General features: G+C 35.6%; 1 long non-coding RNA gene across 1 annotated transcript; it reads right to left on the bottom strand.

The window, feature by feature from the left end:
* Positions 1–10,232: 10,232 nt before the first annotated feature.
* Positions 10,233–22,009, bottom strand: LOC127162056 (uncharacterized). Its single transcript, XR_007827253.1, has 3 exons — positions 21,984–22,009; positions 21,418–21,444; positions 10,233–10,291 (listed from the first exon to the last, which is right to left on the bottom strand). It is a non-coding gene; the product is annotated as an uncharacterized LOC127162056 (long non-coding RNA).
* Between the last annotated feature and the right edge of the window lie 67 nt (positions 22,010–22,076).

The raw sequence follows: 22,076 nt of genomic DNA, 5'->3' as shown, positions 1-22,076 counted from the left end.
CAACATTGCTCAAACTCACCCACCTGTGATTTTCTAATCATCCTGAAGATTGATTAGCATGCTCAGGTGTGTTTGATTAAGGTTAGAGTGAAAAAAAACTGGATCTCACCACCCAGATTTGAGATTCTGAACAGGTTCTGAAAAGGTCTCTTTTGGTTTGATCCATTCCAGTTCATTTGAGTGGTTAAATAATGTCTAGTCAATGTTGTTTGTATTCTCCTAGTTTCATTACAGGGCTGCCTATACAGAACCTGCATGGGTCCAAAGGATACAAAAGCTGGTCTGGGTCCAAACGGGCTGGTCCACACTGGGGCATCATGGGATTATTGTGGACAGTCCACTAGTGTTGGGCTGATCACAGAGAGCCTGCGGTGATCCCAAAGCTGTGGTCCTCGTTTGGGCAAACCCACACTGGGCCCTAAACCACTGTGGTCAGCAAGCCAGCACAAGGACATGTTTGCAGGGTTAAGATTCGAAGGGTGCTTCTCAATATCCCTTCTTGTCTCCTTGCTCCTCTGTCCTCCATCCTATGACCCAGAAACCGATCAAGCTCAGCCATCTTGTAGGACATCTCAATCAATCAAGGATCAAGGAGTGAGGAGACACTAGTGAAAGTGTTTTATCGACTAAACGTGAAGCACGTATATGTTCTCCTCCCCCTTCACATCTGTCATAATAATTTACATTTATATTTTTTGCCTTTGCAGTTTAAATAATGTCATATATTTAAACAGGGCATCTTACTTTATTCATATTTATTATGAATGACTTAAATAACGAACTTTTGCAAAATATGGGCAGATCCCTTTAGTGGTCAAGAATATTCCAATATTCATCCTTTGATTCCTCCGTCCTCATTTCTTTTCCTTGCATCTTTCCCCTCGCATTCTGAAGGCTTGGAGCTAAGATGCGAGGACAGGAAGCAAGGAAACGAGGATGCACAAATAAGAAATGAGAAGCACCCAAAATCTTCAGCCCAAAGTATAGACCAATTTAGAGCAGATGTCACAGTTATGTCACTTGCAGCTGTGTGCGCATAGTGGTTGCAGAACAACACTGGTAACATGTGGAGGTAAACGGGTAAAATCTGTAAACAGAGACATGGAGGTGGATGTTACAAAGGACAAGGAAACTGTCGGGACTGACAGAGCTGAGACTGACAGTGGCAAAGTTGGAAACTGGAACACTGCCAACGTCATCAATAACTGAAACCGTTCTTGTAAATAGGCGTCCTGTTAGGAAAAGTTGAAAAAGATTAAGAAATGAAAGACAAAAGAGTATGTGTATTATCAGGAAGTACATGTATTTGTTTATTTATGTAACCGGATGAATGAGACGAGAGGCGAGCGGATCCATACGCAAGCTTTTATTACATGGGCGAGACAAAGACATAGTCATACAGGCAGGGTCGAGACAGGAGCAGACAAATATATCACAGGCAGTCGAAGAGAATAATCCAATAAACCAGAGCGATAGTCCAAAAGGCAGGCGGCTAGACAGTCAAAAAATGAGAAAACCAGGTGGGAAAGACAAAACACTGGGGACTAGGAACTCGGAACAGGAAACTAAATACTAAAAGAAATACTAAGAATACAACAATACAACAATCTGTGAAGTGCACTGGGGAGGACCGGGGCTTTTATAGAACGCCTGATTGGTCACGGGGGCTGACGCAATCAGTGCGGTGGAGGATGGGAGATGCAGTCCGAGATGCAAAGTAACAGTCAGAGTGAACGAAAAGGAGAGAGTGACATCTGGTGGTGAGCGGTCCGCAGAGCACCGACCAGATCCGTCACAATTTATTTATTTTCAAATTGATGTAAAGATAAAGCCTGCCTTGGTATTGTTATGTGGGTCATAGTTCTAAAATGAAATCCTTATTTTTGTCATCTGAAAAATATACAAGTGCTCCTGCCGGTGCCTTAGCCGACGTTAATAGCAATATTTTGGGTGAACTATTCCTGTAATAGTCAAAAATGATTCTCCATGAAAATGTTGTTTTTAAAAGTTTAAAAATGGATACAGTGTTGTTTCTGCTACCGCTGCACCTCAGACCACTGTGACATGAAGTGTGCTGCCATAAGAGGGCTTCCTGTAATACCTGACCACCCTTATTTAAAAAAAAAACTTAACGCAGTTCTTCAAAGCATGATTTGCAAGTATTTTTTTTCCTGTTATAGATGATGTAAATTAAAGGGGTCATAATATAGTTTTTAGCTAAAATTTCATGTCCAGGCTTCTGATAAGGAAGACTCCTTAGGCTAGAAAGCAAAGATGTGGCACAGCATCACCTTGTCTTTCACCTCCATCTAGCTTCTGTGGGATTTATCCCGGAGGGAAATCTTGAGATAGATGGTTTAGAGAACCTCCATTAGTCTATTTGTTTATGTTTTTTAATTGACTTGTGTCTTGATTACTGCATGACCAAATTACACACATACATTTTATCTTTGTTTTATTAGACAAAAACTCAACATACCTAAAGTTACCTAACATTTGTTAAATGGATTTTTGAAAATAAATTTAAATAAACTGAATTCTAAAAGTAAATCATTGCTGTATTTCTTGCTTACTGTGCAGCTGTAATTTAGAGAATAATAATTTGTCAGAGTTAATCCAGTCAAATTAAACCAATTAAATAGCTATATTAAAAATGCAGTTTACTGAAAGGTAACTTTAGTGCAATTTAATATTTGGAGTTACCTTATGTTACAGAGTCGGACAAAGCTGCACCACCACAACTCCTTGTCCACCCGAAAAATTAACTAAACAACACGCAGGGATTTATTTTTTTTTAACAAAATAGAGCACCTCAACCCCGCAAATCATAAGGTGCCCGGAGTCTCATCTACCGCTTCACTAATTAAATTAAACTTGGGCTTGAATTTTTTTTATTCTGCAAAAGGGGGGGCCGGCAGAAAAAGTTTGGGAACCACTGCCTTAACTAGTAAATTTTAGTTATGGTAACAGATTGTTAGCTCAGTGAACGAACACTTTCCAATGTAAAGAACTTGAAATGACTTGTTTGTTCAACAAGAAAAAATTAACCTTTTTTAGGGCAACCTTTTAGCCACATTGTAAAATCAAAACTAACTCTTTTGATAGTTTTTGAGAAATTACTTAAAACATATCTTTTTAGTGAAGCTTTTAAGTTGTAATATTACAGTTGTTGTGATTGTTGTTGTGTTTGTGTCATTGTGGTATTGCGTTTATTTTTGTATTGTTGTAGCACATTGAGTTTAAGAAAGGCACATTACAAATTTATTATTATTTTTTATCATTATTGTAATGAGTTTCCATTGTAAGATTGCTCATTTACAACCCCCTCCCTCCCTCTCCTCTCCTACATCTCACACTTTCCCCAAAAGATTCCACTGAAAGTCACTAAGAATGTCCATATACTACATGTGTTACATCTTGTGAATATGTTGCTCTTCCCTTTCATGTTTGGTATCGTTCTAAAGGTCTCTGTGTGATTGGTAAAATGGTCTCAGTTTCACAGCAGTCTCTTATATTATGAGGAACACTGAACACTTTTGTAGAATTGTGTTTTGCTGCTGAGGGGTGTGTTTTCCTCTTAGGGTCGGGTGAGAATCTCCAGCCAGGTGTGACCCTGGGTCACGAGATCTCCTGACAAACCTAAAGGTCTTTATGTTTTTACAACTGATTGGAAGATTTGTTTGTTTTGGTCTGGGTATATAAGCGAAGTGACAAAACACTACGGGGGGATTCTGTATTCAGAAGAACCCCACACTGTGTGTGAGAGTCTCTGGAGCTTTGCCTCCAAATCTCTCACATGCTGCTGTGTGTCTCTCTGCGGTCAGGTTTGCATCTCCCACTCTTAGATTTATCTTGGAGTAATTGATGTTATGTATTTATTTGAATTGGAACTGAATTTAATTCTGAATTGGATTCTCATTGTTAAACTATGTAATTGGCATGATACTTTTTACCTGACAAATAAAACATTATATTTGATTTATTTAGACTCTTCTGAAATCATTATTTCTAGTAGATTGTGAGGAGGCTGATGCTACCGCAAATTACGACCAGGATAGAGCAAACTGCAGGCTCAGGATTGAATGGAGCAGTAGGCACATCATCTGAGACCTCCTGATTTCTGTCTATCACTGATGTTAGCAAGTTGTATGGGAAGAGACTAAAGTAAACTACACTTTTTGTGAAGGCAAGCAGTAGGCGGCTGTGATCGTGAGATCGGCGTAATTCGGTCGGCGCCAGACTCTATTTTGCAGAAGCGCTGTTAAAAGACCGAACATGCATTAAACCTTCAACCAAGTCTCTGGACTCCGCCTTTGGGCCAGCGAATGGATCCTTACACCATTAATTCCTTAAGTTCAGTCAAATTGTACTGGTGTACAGTGTGTTAATGGAGGGACAGAAATCTCTCAGATTTCATTAAAATATTTTATTTTGTGTTTCAAAGATGAATGATAGTCTTACAGGTTTGTAACAACATGACATTAATAAAACACATTTTTTAGGCGAACTGTCCAAGTAATAATTGAAAGACTCAAGAAACAGAGTGTTATATGGCAAGTGTTAGGTATAAGGTTAGGTATGGCAAGATAAAAACTCTGGATGCTATTTTTATACAACTAAATTATGCTAATACAGAGGAACAACATTTTAAACAATAAAATAACTACTTTTGTCCATATGAGAGAACATTTCAACACCATTTTTGGGGACATTTTCATACACAGCATCTGCCTGTAAATTCTGCAAGGAAAAATGCATTAAAAAACATTCAGTCAGCAATGTTGATTATGCAACGGAAAACAATAACAGCCTTTATTATCATTATTATTATTATTATTATTATTATTATTATTATTATTATTATTATTATTATTTATATTTTATTTATTTATTTTTTAACTACATACTACGAACAGATGCTAACATGGAGCAGCTAGAGGAAATTACATCAGTCATGACTTTAAGCACATAAATCAAGCTCTGACTGTTTGTCCTCTACTATGAGAATGATTGTCTTTCACACAAATGCAACAGCAAAGACACTTGTTGCAGAACATTTACAAAGCAACCGGTGGCTGCTAAAGCTGCATTTGAACTCAATCATGAACCACAGAGCAGCTGCAGCTCAATGACAGACTAAAGCACTTACTTAGCAATTCTACGTCTTTACAATGACAGTCTAATTATGTAGGCCACAGATCACATCACATGCAAAAAAAAAAAAAAAATGTTTTAATAGACAATGCATTTTAAATACATTGTCTACGTGCTAAAATGTTTTGATTTGCACTAACAAATGATTAGGTCTGCTAAATTACAGTAGGTGTGCAAAATAAAAAGACTTGTGCTGAGGTGCAAATAGTAGCCTTTGTTGACTTAATGTAAATAGCATAAAAACACGGTTAAACACTCCTTCTGATGTGCTCCATATACACTAAATGTGATGGCGCCTGAGTTGCTAAACCACAAACGTCTGTACGCTGACTGTCTGATCTTGCAAACTTCAATCACACTAACTGACAGCAACAATATCTTTCAGCTACTTACTGTTTTTCGCGTTGTTGTTTTACACAATGCTGAATCAGTTCTGTCTTCCTCCTGTGTCTCGACTACATTAACAACAATCACAGATGCATTCAAATGACAAACTTTAAAATTACACATATTTGTAGATATTAATTGCTTGTTCTCCTATTTTGACATTTTTTGCAGATGCAGCAGATCAGGACCACAGCTACAGTTAACAGAGATCCAGCCGAGATCAGCACTATGTGCAATAAAGGTAGACCCTGGTCTGTAATAGACAAAATGGTATACTGTGTCTGTCTGATCTACAACAAACTTGAAACATCAGCTGTCAGTATTAATATCACCGTACCTGCAGACGTGTGAAAGAGTTGAGTGATGTTGAGATGTCTGGTCTGGTTGCTGATGGGATTGTTGATCACACAGCTGTAGGTGTTTTTATCCTCATATTCCAGCTCCAGAGGTAGAGAGAGACTGGTGCTGAGATCAGACACATTGATGCTGGACAATAAACTGTTTCCTTTGTACCAGGAGAGAGTCACATCACTCACATTCACAGCTGAACACACTTATGAACAACATGATGACGAAGAACACTGTGAAGAGTTACTGCTGATGACAGGAACAGGCAGAACACCATAGACGGTGAGACTGAAATTCTTGATCGCATGTTTGATGTCTAGTTTATAACGTCCAGCATGTTCAGTTCTGATGTTTGTAATGGTCAGAGATCCAGTTTGATTGTCCAGCTTCAGTCTGTCTCTGAATCTCCTATCAAGAACATCATCATATAAAGTCATGCTGTCAGCCAGGTCCTGGTGGAACAAAATTTTTAACTGTACCTTTAAAGGTACACTATTGGTCCTAAGGGTACAACTCTACAATTGTTTTCCTCTAGATGTACAAAAATGTCCCTCATGGGTACCACGTGCACTAGTGACGGCCGCTTGAACCTTAAAAAAGGTACCTGAAAAAGAGTATTGACTTAGGATTTATGTATGTAATTATGTATGAAATGTTAAATATGAGCTTATCTGTGCTATGTTTTGTTTAGTGATAGTTGTTCATGAGTCCCTTGTTTGTCTTGAACAGTTAAACAGCCCGCTGTTAAAAAATTCTTCAGATCCCACAAAGTCTTTGGTTTATTCAGCATTTTTGTGTATTTGAACCCTTTCCAACAATGATTTTGAGATTCATCTTTTGATGACACTGAGGACAACTCAGGGACTCATATGCAACTATTACAGAAGGTTCAAACATTCACTGATGCTCAAAAGGAAACACAATGCATTAAGAGCCAGGGAATAAAATTTTTTTAACAGAATGAAGATGTGTACTTTTTTGTTTCTTATTTTGCCTACTTATCATATATATATTTTAATTACTGCCCTTCAGAAGCTACAGAAGATACTTACATGTTTCCCAGAAGTCAAAATAAGTTAATTTGACCCTCATCTTCAAATTCAAAAACTTTTCACCCCCCGGCTCTTAATCAGTCAACATTTAAACCTTCTGTAATAGTCCCTCAGTTGTTCTCAATGTGAAAAGATTAAGATTGTGTGAAAGATCTTATTCAGGTCAGTACTAAATAAAAAATAACATGCATTTGGTATCATCCCTCTTATTTTGGTAAAATAATTAACATTTTGCAGATTCTGCAAGGTGTATGTAAACTTCTGACCTCAACTGTACAGACTTGTGTATTAGGGTTCACATATAAAAATGCTGAATGTTAGGTAACATTTACGCATTGAAATCAGATGGTGCGATGGGATCACTTGTCACAAACATTTTAGTTGTTTATTATTAGCAAAGTTTGCAATTGTTGTAAATCACTTACAGCTGGCATAGTTGTGCCTGGCCATAGTTTTAGTTTTAGTTTTAGCAACAGGTGAAAATATTTATTGAAATGCTGGACGAAGTTAAACTTTTTTTTTCAGGTTAAACTAGCCCCTGTTTGAAATTATATGTTAATTGCTTTTTGACCAGTGAATTTATTTTAGTTCTGTTGTTGCTTATGATTATAACTGATGTTTTTTTGTTTGTTTGTTTGTTTGTTCAGTAACATTGTGTGTGTTTCTTTTTTAATATATTAATTTCAAAGTAATATATTTAAAAAAGAAACACACACAAACACTGAAGCACCGTGTTTTGAAAAGCGCTTTTTGAGTCCCTGCTGAGTTTCATTATAGAAATTTCCATTATTTTTTGACATTTAAAAATATAGTCACGATTTTTTCCAGGCCCAAAATCAGAGTTCAAACAGAGACAACAGCAACAAACTGAAAACAAACTGTAGTTTGTTAGATTGAAATATTAGGTCATTATAATGCTTAAACTTACCAGTCAGATGGCACCAGCACAAACAGAACAAAACAAGCATGTGAAACATTTTCTTTACCCGTTCAGTGTCTGATCTAAAATGACTCTTCACTGATCTGGTGTGAGTCGTCCCACCACAGAGTTTGACCCACATATAGTTCACACAACCTAAACACATGTCATATGCCAATAATCGTCTGCCTTTTTTTTAACAAAAAGAAATGGAAAAAAAAAAAAAAAAAAAAAAATCACTTAACATTGATAATGTAGTTGAATTTTCAGAGTGTTGTTAATCTCCATGAATTACATGGCTATGAAAAAAAAAAAAATGATTTCAACTTAATTTCAGTTTTATAATTCAACTGAAACATGCATAAACTAGACCAATTATTGTATTAATGGATAAACAAAACAGAAAATTTAAAATTGTCTCCAAAATATCTATCTCTAGATCAGGGGTCTCCAACCTTTTTTCATTCGAGAGCTACATTTTAAAAATGGAAGTGGCTGAGAGCGACCCATGTTACACAATACTTAAATATCTTAAATAATGTATCAGTCCAAACTGTGATACGTGGTATAACATGATATAATAGATGTTAAAAAAGTACTGATACACACACTAAAATAATTTCACCTAGTTTTATGTCGAAAATCAACAAAATTAGCAGCACTATGCTTTTTTTGTTTGCATAAACATTGAAATAAAAACATAAAAAATTATGGCCAGCTTTACCAAAATATTCATAGCATGTTATCTGACATGTACAAAATGTTCAAATAAAGTTTTGACCAAAAAAAAAAAAAAAGAAAAGTTTTATAAAATGATAATCCTGACATTTTAGCCTTTAAATAATGTTTATACATAAAAGCATGAGTCAGAATAACAAATTATATTTTATCTACTCCATAAACAGTTCTACATAAGATAATATGCTCTTTAAAATTCTCATTTGTGGTAACTTCTGTAAACAAAGCAGGGCTGCACTTATAAGCACTGCTTTATTACATGGTGGGAAGATGAAAAGAAAATGTCATCGAACCTTTACTGAAGACAACTGGTTCCTCCATATGCATTCATACAATTAATTTAATCATACATTCTGTCATACAATTTCTCTCAGCAGTCTGCCTTCTGTCATATTCTGTCACACACAAAACTAAAACTATTCTGCGTGTTGTGCCGAGAACTCTTAACACTGAGCCGTATTTACCACTAGTTTTTCAAATTGTGGTAATCAAACACAGGTTTGACAATAATTATAATACTAAACTGGATAATTAACATAAACTTGCAGACGATATGTCAAAATAAATAATTTATTTGAATTGGAGCGGGTGTCTGTATTAGCTCACTCTGTTTGAATGTCTCGGTGAGCTACATAGCTCAACCCGAATTAGTTGACTTTACTAGAAATTTGCGTGGAAACCCGTTGCACTAAACAAGATTAGTTTTTACAAAACTAAAACTAAACGAGTTAAGCTTTATAAACATAAAAATGTTAGTGGGTGCAGTAGAGAAATCAGGTTTGCATTAGTAGTCTTTACTAAAAACCATTAGTTCACACTATTTTTTTGGTGTACAATTTATATTAAAAAACCATATTGAATATTAATTCTAAGTATTGATAAATGTTATATTAAATAATGCCTTATAATTAAGAAATAATACTATTTAAAGAAATAAACTAACCGCATTCCAATGTTTTTATTGCTCATAAAAACAGGCAGTACAGTGTATTCATCCATGTATGAACTTGTCATACAAAAGACAAGTAACATTTTTTGACATACAATTCTTGTTTGCTAGTCAACAACTGTACAAATTGCTTACAGTAACATGAACACATAGTATTCAACAATATGCCATATCCCTCTGAATGACTAAACATGCATTAAAACTGGATAAGCATTAAAACTTGAGTCAACTCTTTAAAACAAAGATGACCCCTGTGAATTTTAAACATTACCACAGAAAACTGGTACAGTTTAACTCTTCATTTTCTCTTTTAACCTCTTTCTCTTTTAACTGGTTTAATTTAACTTACAGCAATGACAGGACATTTGGAACAAGAGAATCACCTCAGAGATTAACTGTGCACATCAAGAACAGTAAACAGCCACTCCTGTCAAAATTAAATTGCAAGCTGGTTCTTTAATGTCTGTAACCTGGGCTTCAAGTCAGTGTGGAAGTACCTGCTGGATGAACTAAAAAATGTGTTCTTCATTGGTTTGGGGTAGCTTAGGTGAAGTGCATAAGTCCAAAGAGAAGGCACATAGCCTTTGGCAAGTCTTTAATGCTTTCCATCACAACTTCTCCCTCGATGACAATCTTAAATGAGGCTGGATTGAGATGCAGAGAGGACGGAGACACAGAACCTTCACGCTCAACAAGGAGGATTCCAAGGTCAAGGTCTTGGAACACATGATCATCAGCAGAGTCCTAACAGAACACATTCAAGACATTAGTCATTAAATAACTATTAATTATGTTAAACAAATAGTCTGACACATGCAAACTAATGTATGAATTGGTTATGACTGCTTTTTCAACTCTTCATTAAAAGGGTTAGTTAAAAAATAAAAAAAAAATAATTCACACACACACACACACACAGTCAAAAGTTTGGGATCAGTAAGACTTGTAATGCTTTTTAAAGAAGTATCTAATGCTCATCAAGGCTGTATTTACTTGATCAAAAATACGGAAAAAAAAACAGTAATATTGCAAAATGTTTTTACAATTTAATTTATTTTTTTATATATATACCATAAAATGTAATTAATGTCTGTGGTGAATTTTCCTCAGCTGTTACTCCAGTCATAAGTGTCACATGATCCCTCAGAAATCATTCTAATATGATAAATTTATTATGTGATTTATCAATGTTGAACACTTGCTCCGTCAACTATTTTTGTGGAACCTGTGATTATTTTTTTTCAGGATTATTTTTTCAATAACAAGGTTAAAAAAAAAACAAAAAAAAAAAACAGCATTTATTCAAAATATAAATCTTGTCTAAGAATGTAAATTTATGCTATCACTTTTTATTAAGTGAACACATTCTTGGTGAATAAAAGTATTAATTTCTAAAAAAAAAAAAAAAAGAAAAAAGAAAAAAAATATACTGACCCCAAACTTTTATTTATTCAAAACTTTTTTTTTTTTTAACTTTGTTATTGAACAAAGAAACCTGAAAAAATAATCACAGGTTCCACAAAAATAGTTGATGGAACAACTGTTCAACATTGATAATTCGCATAATAAATTTATCATATTAGAATGATTTCTGAAAGATCATGTGACACTTAAGACTGGAGTAACAGCTGATGAAAATTAAACTTTGCATCACAGAAATAAATTACATTTTATAGTATATTTAAAAAAAAAAATTAAATTGTAAAAACATTTTGCAATATTACTGTTTTTTTCTGTATTTTTGATCAAGTAAATATAGCCTTGATGAGCATTTGATACTTCTTTAAAAAGCATTCCAAGTCTTACTGACCCCAAACTTTTGACCGGTACCCTCAAACCTATAGGACAGCTCATCATCAAAACAGAAATAGACATTTCTTTCTTTTCATTCACATGAATTTATTTTATGATGCACTTATGACCTTTTTAAACCTTTAAGTTGCAGTTTAATGTAGGGAAAGAAATGCCTCATGCTTAAAAAAAAAAAAAAAAAAAAAAAAAAACTTTTGAAATTAAAATTTGTTCTTTACATAAAAAGTCTTATGGGTTTTGACTGACATGTAAATGCAAGTAAATGATAATTTTAGAAAAAGGGTTGAATGATCTTTTACTAGTCTCTCAATGTTTAATGGTTTAAGTTTAATGGTTATGTTTTTCACATACAAATACTATGAATTAATAAAATCATTATGCAGTTTGGTGCAAGATACCCTTGGAGAATATAAGTTACTTACAAAGCATGGTTTAAAGAAGTCAGTCGGTTTGTCACCAAGGACAATTGGCAGACCTCTAAGCACCGTTGATCTAATATCAGTTGGCTCTTGAGTCTGTTGGGTAGTAAAATAAAAAAAGACAGTTGGAATGATAAGAAATGATCTACAAGAAAGCATGATCAGTAAAGTACAAATTTGATTGTACTGGGCAACCATTACAGTATCACTTAATGTGACATGTTTTCATTACTTATATTATTTAAAAAAAACCAATGCATCAAATAAGTGTACAATGGACCAACCTTGGTTTGTTGTAAAAGCTGTGTCAACAGCTGTCTGACATTCCCTCTCTTAGATCGAAAAATCTCAATTAGATGATGACTGTGCTGATCAATGCTTTCATAAAATTCCTGCTTGAGGTTCTTTCCTACAATCCTGTTGAACTCCAAGAACACCTGCAAAATAAGAGTACACAATACAGAGCATTATATTTCAAAACTAAATGAAACTGTGGATGGAGGCACTTGTATTGCGTGTGAGAAAAGACATTCATCTTACACACCCGTATGCTGTCCAAGATGTAGATAAAATAACGAAAGTGAACAATTGTAATTCATACAAAATCCATATAAATTTGGACTCAGATATTAACAAAAAATTGTGTTAATCTGTATAAAGTCATCAGGATGAGACCGTGTAAATGACATTAAACAATGGCATCAAAAAAATAATAGAAACATAGATAAGACTCTTGAACATACCTGATCCTCCGTAAAAAGAGCAGGCCAGCGTTCCACCATCTGGCATATGGCAGGCTTTGTCTCCACCACCTCTCTTCTTCTAAGTGCAAATGTAAGGTCCATCTTCTCTTTCACAAGTTGTCCACTTGGTGTTCGTTTCTGCATTTCATCGACCAAGATCTTACGGCCATCCTCTAGGCCTGTCTGATCAAATCCATCTGGAAAGTTGGGTAAGAAGTTGAGTTCGCCTTTTTTTGCCTTCTTAATGTTTTTGTTAGCTGGTTCTGTTGTAGAATTTTTCTTGCTCAAAATAAAATAGCTTTGAAGAGGTTTTGAACTCAGATAGACCTTTATTAACAAGTTAACAAAAGGCCGAGTAATGTTCGAACACCACTCCAGAATTTCGTCTCTAGCACACATATATACATCCTGAAGCATTCCATATATGCACTGTTGTATTTTTGGACAAGGTATTTTTTACCATATATGAATTCCTGAAGGTGGATCAATAGCTGTCATGTATTTCTAGCTCCTGAACAGGTTCGTTCCATACATGAGTGTTTTTCAAGCTTTAAATAGTTCTCTTTGCTGTAAGCTCACTGCACAGAGTTAATACACATAGTCAGATAATAATAGTAGAATAATATCCTCTTATGTATAGGCATAATTCTGTGTTTTAAATTGATTCAAGATTAATGAAAATCTTCTACATCTCCCCCCCTCTGGGACTTACTTAAGTCCCACCTTACTCACTTTTTCCAGAATGTAGTTTCACAATCCAGGTTTCTCAGTTCTTATATTATTGTGACTAAAATAAGTCACACAAATTCATTATCAATGACTGAATTATGGAACCACACTCCAGGGGCCACCAGAACCAAACATCTCCCCTCACCATTCTTATTGTACTATAGACAGAAGGGAGTAAAAGATTCTGATTCCCTATAACTTTCTGAAAATATTGGGAACATCAATAGATAGAATACATCACACAGATTCAAAATTAAACAAAGTATAAGATGTCTTCAACCTAGATATTTTGTGTTTGTAAAGGGCCACCCTTGGGGAGTGATTAGGTTTCTCAATGTATGGTTTATCTTCATTTTCCTTACTTAAATCGTACTGGAATTTTTATCCTATGTTTACATTTGTTTTATTCAACTTGATAATAGTCACTTCTTAAATATAATGTCCATTTACTCTCTGCTTCAATTTTATCTTTTTCTCTTTTTCTTTTATTTTCATTTTTTTTTCCCTAACTCATTGGCCCATATCTTCTCCATGTGAAGAGCCTGGTCATCCTGTTAGCTATTTATCATTCATTCCATCTCCATCAGCGATTGGTTCCAATGGTCTTTCCCTGATGGCATGGTAGGGTCGTCATTCAATAGCTGTTTGGAGTATTTTAAAACTAGCGGTGTAGTCTCCGATGTCATTCTGCAACCATTTTGCTGACCAATGCACAGTCCTCTTTTGAGATCTTAACCCATCCTCACTAGTTCTCATTGTTGGAGACACCCTTCCTGGAATTAGGCCACTGTTCTCTGTGAATGAGACTTTAACTGTTTTGTTAGTTGCAACATGAATTTCATTATTCACCGTCCTTCTCGATGTCACCTGCGGAGATTGTACAGTATGTGGGCTCAATGCTCTCCTGGCCTTCCAGTGTTTAATTCCATCTCATTTTCTGTCTTATACAATTTGTTGTTTTTATCATATGATTTTCATTTTCTCCTTCTCAAATTATCCTTCACAATTGGCTAATTTGACTCTATTATTTCTTTATTATCATTATGGCATCCGGAAAGCATTCAACCCACTTTTACTCAAGTTAACAGTTATAAACCAACATTTTATACTTTTGACAAGCATCCGCTTCATCTTGATATGCTGAAAAGAAAGTTTGATTAAGCTTATTTTGATCTGCTTTTCCATGCTATTACGCTGCGCATGTGTGGCACTTTTTCTTTTTGCCACAACAATAACCCTAATTCATTCATGGTTGTTTTTTTTTTTTTTTTTATTGGGCATTATCTACCCTGTGGGCCCACATATTAAAGTCCAGATATTATTAAAATTTAGAAAACAGCTGTTTTGGCAAATAAATGATTTGCCTTAGCGTCTTTTCAGACACTTTCTTTCACTCCATTCACACACTGGCCATCATTCACACACATTCACACTTTTCTGGCCATCACATTCTTGCGTACTGCTTTTCATTGGGAACATACGGTTTTAACAGTGGAATTCCACACATCTTTGTTGTTGTTAACAGCTATAGGACACAAGCACTGTGTCACTCCCCAATCACTTGTTTAAATATTTTTTCATAAGCTCTAATAATTTAATGTTTTAGAATATTGGGCCTAGGCATGGTGCAATTGAGACAGCCAACTGTAATTTCTCAAATGCCTTTATTCTTTGTGTTCTTCAAATATTGTTCATTTCTTTAGTTGTTACCTATGAGCTAAAGTAAATGAGAGATCTCTGCATAATTTTTGGATCCATGGCCGATAACCTTTATATCTCATTACCCCAGTGATGACAACATGTTAGACTTAATTTCTTTTGGTCTTTCATAAACATATTTTTCCTATAATTATTTTGTTTAACCTAAACCTAGAACATTACCATCAAACAAGATGGAGCGACCAGTAGTACTGTTTTATGTTAGATCATCTGTGTCTGTTTCTTTAATTCTTCTTTGTCAGAGAATAAAATTCAGTTGTGTTTCCTCTGAATAATGCCTTAAATGTAACACTCACTATACCAAATCCAGCCTTAGTTAAAACTAATTTTTGTGAGTTGAGCACCCACTTCATCTATCAATGAAGTTCGGTTGGACAGGTGCCTACTAGAAGAGCAGACAGAGGATGTTAGTTTAGCAGAGAATGCAGAGATCTGCTATAAGACCAGTGAATACTCAAGGTATACTAAATTAATATAATAATTAACAAATTTGGAAAGTTCTCTAGAGTGATCATTGGATATCTTGCACCTGTGCTCTCAGAGGAAGGGATGGATGTTCTTCTGTTGTTGATCATTCTGTTGAAGTCTTTGGCTGTTGCACTGGGTCATCAGCTTGCTGTCACTCAAAGGCCCTCAAAGGCCAGATGATGTGAAGTGGACTATGGGCTTTGTTGTTCCTCTGCCTCTTTTTAGTGTGGCCTTGGATTGATCCTGCCACGATTTTACATCTCCTGATGCTCTCTTTGCTCTCAGGAAAAGTCTCAAGTGAAAGTTTCACCTTTCCCTGTATTAAGTCAGTCTTTTTCACGTAATGGTTCCTCAGAAGTGTCAACTTTCATTGTCGGGGGGGGCTGAATGCCCATCAGCCACTCTCTTTCCTTCTTGCTGCAGTGTCTTTGCTTTTTCTTCTCTTGTTCCTTCCATTCTTTGAGGATCTGTTCCAGAAATCTTCTGAAATTTGAACACTCAAGAGAACTTTGATTAATTCTAATTCCAATTGTGTTAACACTCTGCTTTTTATGTTCAACAAACCATGTTTAAGGCTAAAAATCTCACTGGTTGACAACAGCATTTCCCCCATTCTATTTTTAGTAAAGCAGTTCTTCGTTGCAGCAAAAGAGCAATTTATTGCCTATGCTTATCTAAGCATATACAAATACATTTTCCTATATATTATAATCTTCTTTTATAATGTCATATTTCCATCATAATATTTTCCTATATTCACATGCAGGATTCAAAATAATCTTTATTTATCTTTATCTTAAATTTCCCATCCATTTTTTATTCTAGTTGAATCATGCGGTCTTATTTACTAAGATACTGTTGAATAAAGTTTATTCATTTTGGTCACTCAATCTTGTTTTTAATCAACACATTGCACATATTATTTTCAGTTAATACAATTTCAAATCTCTGCAATGGATTAATTTGTCATTTGTCCTTCAGGGATAATGAGATACACCTTTCCTGGATGTCTTCAAATATTAGATATAATATTTTAGGCACGTGCATTCATATTTCTTAGTTATATATTATGTTATTAAATGTATAATATATGTTATTATATCATTATTTTTATTTGTCTATCACCGATAAATTCAGACATTTATCATTACTATTCATATATTTATTCATTTACTTATTCATTTATTTATTTATTTATTTATCTAGTTATTTATTTATTTAACTATTAGTTAGTTTCCACTTATTAGTTTTAACTTAAGTAATTCAGTGAAGAGTCATATACCACCGCTCTGCAGACAGAAAGTCTATTTATATACTCACGCTGCCTCGGCTACTAGATCATGTACACAAGTGCGCACACACAGACAACATATATCTTTCTTTTCTCGACTCCTTGGAGTTATCTATCAACTCCTGTCCATCTTCTGTTTCAAATTTCTAAACCTTCTTTCTAAACACACATTATAAAACCATTACAGGATTTTGCTAAACTACCCACCATATTTCAGGATTTTACTAAAACTACCCACCATATTTCAGGATTTTTACTAAAACTACCCACCATATTTCAGGATTTTTACTAAAACTACCCACCTGTAATATCCGGTACCACAAATAAATTCCAGCGCGCATTAATACCTTGCTGTCATATTCTACTACAACTATAATACAACTACTTCTACCCAACTGTACTGCAACAATCTTAATTCCAGATACAGTTAAACTTTTGCATGCACCATGACAGCCTAATTTATTCTGGATTCAAAACCCCTTTCTTTTTCCTTTTGGTTCTTAATTTTGGAAGAGCATTTAAAGAGTTTTCTTACCACAACAGGCAACTCTGGAGAACAACACACTAACTTTATAAGCAAAACTGCTTACCCTTTATTGTGGCCATTTGAGTTATCGTCCAGAGAGCCCATTGCAGCTTTTTCCCTCTTTTGCCCTGTCTCAGTCCTGCCGGGGTCGCCAATTATGTTGTAGAATTTTCCTTGCTCAAAATAAATAGCTTTGAAGAGGTTTTGAAGTCAGATAGACCTTTATTAACAAGTTAACAAAAGGCCGAGTAATGTTCAAACACCACTCCAGAATTTTGTCTCTAGCACACATATATACATCCTGAAGCATTCCATATATGCACTGTTGTATTTTTGGACAAGGTATTTTTTACCATATATGAATTCCTGAAGGTGGATCAATAGCTGTCATGTATTTCTAGCTCCTGAACAGGTTCGTTCCATACATGAGTGTTTTTCAAGCTTTAAATAGTTCTCTTTGCTGTAAGCTCACTGCACAGAGTTAATACACATAGTCAGATAATAATAGTAGAATAATATCCTCTTATGTATAGGCATAATTCTGTGTTTTAAATTGATTCAAGATTAATGAAAATCTTCTACAGTTCTCCTGGACTTGAATGGCCTCCACGCTTACCAGCATTTACTGCAACATCACGGCATCCTGATTGTCTGTGCTTTGACCTATAATTAGCCATTTTATATTTCAAACTGTTCTTCCAACCACTGCAGCAACTGGTTGAGCCTTTCTCCTGGAGACACGGATGCTTGTTTATCAGTGCTGCTGCAGCTTTTTCAAACTGAGCATTGTTTGGATATGCTGTGAAGCCATACATAGTCTCTGCCAATCTCTCAAGGATCTCTTTGGTTACTTTAAGGAGTGTTCCATCCCTAAGATACAGCAGATTTGCTTGCCTGAGTCTATATTCGACATCAACAGAGAAATTTGGGACATCAAACTGCTCTGGCCACTGCGTTTGTCGCTCCTGAGATGATTGTGAGAGGATTTTGGTATCTGCTGTACTGTGGCTGTCATCTAAGCTTTCTGCAGGTGCTGAAACAGGAACAGGAACCAGCTCAATTACTGGGATGACTTGGATTGTTGGTTTTTCAGGGAGATCTCCAATATCTGATAGATTGAATAATTCGTTATTAAATTCAGGATCTTTGTACTGGATACTGAAGGTGTAATGAAGTTCCAGTGATTCCTTAATATTGCTCATTAATTCCTCCACAGTAGCAGGCCTCCTGTTTAGGGTGACCTTTCTTATATCTGCCTCAGAGAGAATGACCCTTAATGTCATCTTCTGATCTGCCATCTGCATCACAAAAAAAGCTTGTTAAAATGTGAATGTTCTCATTAACAGATAAATATGAAATTACCAAGGAAAATGACGTAATGCAGAAGATGAAATCACATTTTCTGTGTTTTAAAGTGGAAATGAAGTTGAGTTATCTTAGTACATTGACTTCTGCTCTTCCAAAAAAAAAAAAAAAAAAAAAAGTAATAAAATATAAATTGAAAGCATTTCATAGAAAAAAGATTTTGTTACATGCAAAGGTGCCACGATCTTGAAATCTGTGACATCACTGGGTGCATTTGCATTGAAAACTAACACAACTATTTATAGTATTTGTTATATATTTATAACAAAATAGAGCAGAAAGTTTTTAATAGAGAAGTCAATTCACTAAATAAATCTTAACTTGTCTTAACTGCTTAATTTCCATTTTAAAATACAATTTGTTTGACTATCTATGCAAAAAATAAAACAAAACTAAAATATGACCATTTAGGCTGCGTTACGCTTGCTGTTTAGCACAGAATATAGCGCCCGAGTGTCACTATCAAATTGTCTCCAAATCTGTATGTTGGAAGAGGGAAAATATCATTAAGCTCATTTAATTGCACAACAGACAGAGAGGGGTTAGTGCTGTCACAGAGCTCATATGATCTTAAATGTTCATGATACCAAGCAGTCATCTCTTTGCAGACAAAGAGGATCTCAGAGTTTATTGCCACAATCTTTTTGAGCTGCTTGAATTTAGGGAGGCCTGAGCAAGAGCCAACAGAAATCATCATATCAGTACAGTATCTTATTCCATCTATGGAGACTGAAGATGCAACAAGAACTGATGAAAGCTGAGGACATCTCTGGCAGAAAATTTGTTGGACATTCTCTGGGTAAGATGTGATTGATGAAGAAGTTACCTTGTCCATTTCAACTGCAGGCTTAAAAAATGAGCTGGAGTCTAGTCTAGTTCCCTGTGTTCTGATACTTTGCAATCAAGAAAATGGATGGACTCTTCTGTGTGTTTTGTTGCCACTGCCAACTCAACAATGTCTTTGAGGAGCAACAGAATGTTCCATGCATTGTCTCCTTCAGGTACTTTATGGCCAATAATAAGTGGAAGTAGTCGGATTAGAGCCCAGTTCTCATGACCATTTCCACCTATGGTCCCTTTGGTAGAGAAACCATGGGCAATGGGCTAAGGCTGGTCTGTGGAATCATTAAAGGCATATGGAAATGTTTTGATAGCATGGTTCAGCATCTCTAAGCTGAAATATTTCTTCGCAATCAGGTCTGAAATGCAAAGTGATAACTCAACCGGAACAATGCCTTCAAAAAGGTCATGCAGAATGTCAGGGGGGTACCCATGAACAGCATGAAAATGCTGCAGACTACTGGTCAACACACATTCACCTTTTACACCACACTGTTTAGCTAAACTGGGATGTTCCATACCTCCAGTACGTGCTGGTTGTGATTTTCTTTTGTTCTGGGTTCAAAGCTGCCTGATGAGACTTCTGTGGCCTGGATGTCACTCCTCTTTGCCAAGCAGAACCTGCAGAACTTGTCTACAGCAAAGCTCTCGAAAAATCCTGCCAAAGAATGAGCAGCCAAGTTATCAGCAGCCACATACAAGACTGTGCCTTTGACACAAGCTCCCAGCTTCTCAACATATATGCCATTTTCCTCCAAATAAACCAGATCTTTAATGAGAGGAGAGAGAATTTTATCATAGCCAAATTCTTTTACATCAGAGGCTTTACATAAGAGAGCAAGCTGAATGGAATGCAATGTAGACCTATATTTTGATGGCAGATTAGCTAGTACCCAATACACTGCAGTCAATTTGTGTTTCTTTTTGGAAGTTCCTAAAGGGTTTGACACTTCAAAATCATCTGTGTAGAGTCCAACAGCAATTCTGAACTCCTCCCCTTTAAGCAGGTTGTTTTCTTTACAGTTTGAACCATCTCTGTATGTACTGTACACATTTGGCACAGGCTTGTGTAGTGTAAGAGCCTTGTCTAAAATGTCTGCCCTGTTCAGCATTTTCTGGATCATTTCATTTATTGGAACATATACAGCACCACACTTTCTGTCTTTACCAACAATATATTCTATTGGCCTAACCACTGTAAAATTTTTGCTCAAATATGCTGCTCTCCTTTTAGTGGTTGATAAGGAGCCTTCTTTGCCACAAAATCTTGTTATGACATTGCTGTCTGAGGCAGCCCTGACTAACTGTCTCACAGTTGAATCATCTATATTTGTGTATTGTTTGAGAATTTCTTTGACTGAATTATGCAGTAGTGGTTGGGACAGTTGACATATCTGTACAAGCTGTTGTACTACCTCTTGTATGGAACTTTCTGGAATGTGAAGCACAGTATGCATCTTTAAAAAAAAGAGCTGCAAGATTGTGCTCTAACTGCTCCCCTAAATCATGAACCTCTTCATTAGTGGAATCCTCACTGTCCTCTAAATCAGAGGAGTCATTTGGAGGCATAAGATCTACTTGGGCCATTTCATCAGCTACATTACCAGACAGAGAGTACACATTAGTGTGAAAGTTACAATCTTTATATGGACACTGGACTCTGTGATTAACTTTTAAATGTGCATTGCGCAGGTGAGTGAACAAATCCCCCTCCTGAGTATAAAAATCACACAACTCACAGTGAAACGTTATTTGGCCAGTTTCACACAGTTCAGGATTGTGGGCTTTCGGGTGGATCTTCGATAAGTGGACCTTAAGTGCATTAATGGAGTTAAATGTGCACAAACAATCTTGGTGTAGGCAAGGGAATGGAACAGTTCTGCTGTAACTTCCATGTTTTAACCTATAATGTTTTAGTAGGTAACCCCGTTTGTCACATATAAATTCACAAAACTTACACTTCCACTGCATCTTCTCACATGGACCTGTGAAAACAGAGCATAAGCAAACTTTTAGAAAAAGTTGCAGATAAAATTCCACTGTAAAAGTTAGGCACCAAGTAATGATCTTGTATATTCCAAGTTTCGATAAGTTAACAGCTATATAAAAAATCACTAATGCAAAACTTAAGGTAGCATTTTTTCCAATTAGTTTAAAATAAAAAAATACACACGCTAGCATTAGCCACATGGAAAGCACGTGTAAGTTACATGCATGGACTCTTAACGTTACATGCAAGAGTGCGAACCAGCAGAAAAAAATAACAAAGTTAACGAAATAAACACGTTGCAGCTAAACTGTGAGCATACAAAAACACTCTGGATAGTGTTACGATATATGAAATGACAAAAAAATAGCTGAATTAAAAGTTAAGTTATATCTAAACCATGAACCGACAGAAAAAAAAGCGTCTATCTGCACATTAACACTTTGTCATCATTTTAGAGTTTAACATCGGTCCATATTTTGGGTTAGCACTCTTTTTCAGAAAGATATCTGCAGATAATACTCTTTATAAACTCACCGATTCACGTTGTTTTCAAAGATGAACCGTTGGCGCGTCTCTTCAGTGAAGCTACTGCAGCTCTCTGCTCACGCGACCTGCTTCAAAAATCCC

This window comes from Labeo rohita, unplaced genomic scaffold (genome assembly GCF_022985175.1).
Source record: "Labeo rohita strain BAU-BD-2019 unplaced genomic scaffold, IGBB_LRoh.1.0 scaffold_825, whole genome shotgun sequence".
Lineage (NCBI taxonomy): Eukaryota > Metazoa > Chordata > Actinopteri > Cypriniformes > Cyprinidae > Labeo > Labeo rohita.
This window is presented reverse-complemented; position numbering and strand designations above follow the sequence as displayed.